Source organism: Hevea brasiliensis, chromosome 17 (assembly GCF_030052815.1).
Source record: "Hevea brasiliensis isolate MT/VB/25A 57/8 chromosome 17, ASM3005281v1, whole genome shotgun sequence".
NCBI lineage: Eukaryota > Viridiplantae > Streptophyta > Magnoliopsida > Malpighiales > Euphorbiaceae > Hevea > Hevea brasiliensis.
Genome location: NC_079509.1, coordinates 6,814,659 through 6,819,981, shown reverse-complemented (window position 1 = coordinate 6,819,981; position 5,323 = coordinate 6,814,659).

Genomic DNA, 5,323 nt, shown 5'->3' with positions numbered 1-5,323 from the left:
AAAGTAAGGTTTGGGTTTACCTATGCTGATTCCGACCTCAAGAACGCGCTCGGGACATCTGACAATGATGGGGTAGCCAAAATATCGACCCAATTCCAAGACTTTTTCGGTAGTCTGCCTGTCTAACTGGAAATTTACAAACTCGGGAAACTGTCGAATTTCTGCGAATTGAAGGTATCTACATAAAGCCCACAATACGAGAGTTAGTATATAATTTTTATGAAATTTTCTAAGCTCATTTAATGCTCGGAAAAACACTACGAAGTTTCATGGGACCCATCGAAAAACGGTGTCGAAAAATTTTGAAATTTATATTGCCGCGAAGCTCTCGATGAGTGGAGCTCTCTGGTACTCTCGGTTTTCTCTTGGGTTTCACGATTTGCTAGAAATCTAGCCCAAAAGTCGAAATGGGCTAAAACTTCTCGGGCAAAAATTGGGCAAACCGCTCAATGGATTTTAGTGTTCTTAGTGTCTATGGAAAGCTCTCGAGGTGTAGAAGGGTTTAAACACAAGACCCAGTCCGATCAGTGGTCGGATCGGCCGAATTTTGGGTGAGAAGCTGAAACGGCGCGGGCGGGCAGGTGGGTTTTCACGCGTCGTTTCCGGCAGCCTGGAGCGTCGGCCGACAGTGGGGAAGGGCTGGGGTGGGATGTCGGCAAGGTGGGGAGGCTGAGGTGTTACATTCTTTCCTCCTTACAAAAAATTCGTCCTCGAATTTTATACAAGGGAGAATAAAGTACATAATTACATATGGAATAGATAAGGGTACTTGCTACGCATGTCCCGCTCTGACTCCCAGGTGCACTCTTCCACTGACTGACTCCTCCACAAAACCTTAATCCTAGGGATCTGTTTTGATCTTAGTTGCCTCACTTGATAGTCCACTATGGCTACAGGTTGCTCCTCAAACGTTAAGTTTTCTTTCATCTCTACTACATCCGGCTGTAGCACATGAGAAGGATCAGGAATGTATTTCCTGAGCATGGAGATGTGAAATACAGGATGAACATGAGAAAGGTTGGGTGGTAACTCCAACCAGTAGGCAACTGCTCTAATTCTATCAGTAACCTCAAAAGGTCTAATATACCGAGGTGCCAACTTGCCCTTTTTTCCAAATCTTATGACTCCCTTCATCCGAGAAACCTTCAGGAATACGTAATCGCCTACTGCAAACTCTACATCCCTCCGTCTAGGATCTGCATAGCTCTTCTACCTACTGAAAGCTGTTTTCAATCGTTCCCTGAGTAAAGGAACTATCTCTGAAGTGTACTGCACTAGGTCTATATCATACACCTTCGCTTCTCTCATTTCCATCCAACACAGAGGAGACCTACACTTTCTGCCATATAGTGCCTCATAGGGTGCCATCCCTATGCTGGAATGATAACTGTTATTGTAGGCAAACTCCACCAAGGGTAGCTGATCATCCTATTGACCTCCAAAGTCCAAAACAGACATGCGAAGCATGTCTTCCAGTGTTTGGATTGTCCTTTCGGACTGTTTGTCTGTCTGAGGGTGGAAAGCGGTACTAAAGTTCAACTGTGTGCCAAGTGCCTCCTGCAACTTCCTCCAAAATCGAGAAGTGAACTGGGGCCCTCTGTCAAATATTGTGGAAGCAGAAACTCCATGCAATCTGACTATTTCTGGAATATATAGCCGAGCATACTGTGCAACAGAATATGTGGTCTTCACAGGTAAGAAATGAGCTGATTTAGTTAGACGGTCTACAATTACCCATATCGAATCATATCCCCGTGTGGTATGAGGCAACCCAGTCACAAAATCCATAGTAATCACTTCCCGCTTCCATTATCGGATAGGGAGCTCTTACAGCTTCCCTGACGGCCTCTGGTATTCAAACTTCACCTTCTGACAAGTCAAGCACTTGGACACAAAGTTTGCTATGTCTCTCTTTATGCCATTCCACCAATAGTTATCCTTCACATCATGGTACATTTTGGTGGAGCCTGGGTGGATATTTGATCTTAATCAGCTCAGAGAGTGCGCATATTTGATCTTCTTTCTCCCATAACACTCCCTCGGCTATTACCTTAGAGAAATATGTTGCATATTCAATAAGACTTTTCTGTCCACCAGCACGGTATTTCTTCTGTGCGAACAACTTAGAACTCTCTCTATCCTAGTGTAGCTTTCGGCTTACTTCTGCATTCACGATCTCACCAGAGTACTTGAATTGAGGTCACTGCGGCGGTTGGGTGGAAGAAGAAGGCTGTCCCGACTCACCTAACAATTTTATTATAATTATTTAATATATTTGTCTCTATACAAGTTTAGAAAACACCAAAGACACCCTAAGTTATGCTGAAAATCTGGCAGAGTCTCCAATATACCTATGACCTACCCAACCTGCAAAATGATTCAAACAACACTTTTAAACTCAATCCATATCTCATCATCGTTAAATGGCCCCTTCTGGGCCCTCCAAACCAAGCAATAATCACAACATCAGACAACTCAATTATAAGACTTCAAAACTAATATTTTTTAAAAACTATCCAAACTAACTTTAAAAATTCTATAAACCTGCCCCGTGATCCTTAACAATATTAGAAGGCTATTGCAATAGGAATCGTAATTTTCTTATCATCCACGAATATTTTATAAATTTTATTCTAACTCAGTACAAGTCAAAAATTGAGTAATGTAGAGTTCGAGTTTACCTATGCCAAATCTGACAACTGAAACGCGTCCAAAACGTCTGAAAACTATGGGGTAGCCTATAATCTTGACCCTGGTTCTGAAATGGTTCCAGCAGCTTATCTGCTCGGCTCGAAACTACAGATCCGGGCGACAATCGAATTTTCACGAAATAAAAGTACATACGCGAAGTCCACAATACCAGGGTTAGAATTATATATATATATATATTGAAAATTAGGAATGTTACATTCTTCCCCCCTTATAGAAAATTTGTCCTCAAATTTTACACAAGGCAGAACAATGACACATAGTTGTATATCAAATTTATGAGTACTTGCTACGCATATCCCACTCTAACTTCCAAGTGCATTCCTCCATAGATTAACTCCTCCACAGGACTAACCATAGGGATTTACCTTGACCAAAGTTGTCTCATCTGATAGTTTACTCTGGCTATTAGTTGCTCCTCAAAGATCAAATTCTCATTTAACTCCACTGTGTCTGGTCATAGCATATGAGAAGGATCGGGAACATACTTTCTAAGCATGAAAATGTAGAATACTGGGTGGACATGAGAAAGGTTTGGTGGCAACTCTAACTGATAGGCAACTGCTCCCACTCTTTCCATGATCTTAAAAGGTCCTATAAAACGGAGTGCCAATTTGCCTTTTCTTTCCAAATCTTACAACCCTTTTCATAGGAGAAACCTTCAAGACAAAGGTCACCTATTGCAAATTTTATATCTTTCTGCCTTAGATCTGCATGGATGGTCAAAAATTTTTATGTCTATCTGCCCTTGTCATAGTATGCCAGCTACCATCCTCCTTCTGAGTCTAAACCATCACATCTGACTACTCGTTTACCCCTCTTTTTTTTTGTCATCTCTAGCACTCATTATAACTCCACTACTCTCGACTTGATATCTGATAACATTAATCAACTTTGAAGCTTACCTCACTTTTATTATCCCCTAACGTGTCTCTTGGTGACTTCAGTCCTCATTTCTTTGTTTTCAATAATATCTGTTTCCCAAAAACATGACTTATGTTTCTTACCCTATAGTATCATATGAAATGCTTTCTTGTAGCACCTATCATATACATCTCGTTCGAAACCTTTACTTGTCCTATGACCTCAATGGTCAATATAAATCTTCTCACTCCCATGATACTTCAAATTTTCAATCTCTTTTGTGTTATTACTAAGGTCCTTAGACCAGCTCTTGTCCATCTTATGTAACTAGTTATGTAGAGCTCTATCCAAGTGTCAAGTGTACCCTACACCACTTATCAATATTGAAAAGTGAACTGGGTCTCTTCTCTTATAGGACAAATGTATTTGAATTCCTTGACAACCCAGTTAATGCAACTTTATCGTTTCCCACTCCTTCTCTGGAATGAAAATATCTAGACTTCTTCCTAAAGCTTCTTAGTATGTGGCCTACTTCTAACACATTGGCACTCAGATCGAGGCTCTACTACTCCTTTAATCTATTATCTCATAATAACTTGTTTCAAACATCTCTTAGTGTGATCCTAGCATACCTATTCCTTCTTATCCTCATCATTATAACTAGCTCTACCGAGCTTTCTTCCTGTCCTTTGGATCTTATCCACTTTCTTTTCCTATTTCTGCTATCATTGATATCTTTTCAACATGTTGTTCTTATTCCTTAATCTTAGTCCTATCTCACCCTTACACCTTTTCCTCTAAGGATGTCCATCCCATCATCAACTTTAACTTTTTTTATTTTTTAGTCTTATCTTGATTACTAGTTCCATTACTTCGAGAATTCTAACTTTACGATTGACTCCTACCAGCACATTCTTCACATTACATAACACTTGTAATTAACCATAGAAAATTCTTTTTGTATCCCCTTTCCCAACTTACCTATCAGAACATTATCATTCCCTACCAGCCTTAGTAGGAAATTGCTCATTCTGGATAGATAAGAGCCCTAGAAATTATAAGTTCCATCTGAACTAACACGGCTGTGAGAAATATATGCCATGCCTTAATTCTGAACAAGATACTTCACATGTTCATTCTCCTTAATATAAACACATATACTACCCATAGCTTTCCAAACTTTAGCCTCAACTTTTCCCATTAGCAATAATTTCATTCGCTGTAACTCATTAGAAAATAGCACTTCCTCTAGCTTATAGTTCAAAAGGGTTGTAAGCCCTAGTAACTAGCTCGATTTAACTCCTATCACCTCTCTGATCATTCTTTCATACTTAACATCAGGTACACCATTTTCGCCTCAAAAGATTGGATATGTACTAACGCCCATCAAATTTTCAATTAATTGGGTCACTTTAACACGATCTCTCTTCTTAACATAATCTCCTAGAATCAAAATACGAGCCAATTTGAAAAGAAGGAAAAATATTCTCCCACCATTTATGGTATACCATTGTTTGATAAACAAGATTTAGCTCATACCCCTTAGTCTCCCTTTTTAGTTTTATTATTTCTTTGTAGTTATTGTGCATTATTACAAGATATCAGTTGTATCTACCATTTGTTATATTGTTGTCATGCCTGACATATCATCTTAGAATTTACTATTTCCTTTTTACTCTCCATTTATCTTCCATACTTATAATTATTTGTTCAATGCTCCTTATACTTAGTTATATTCTAGAAAGTAAAA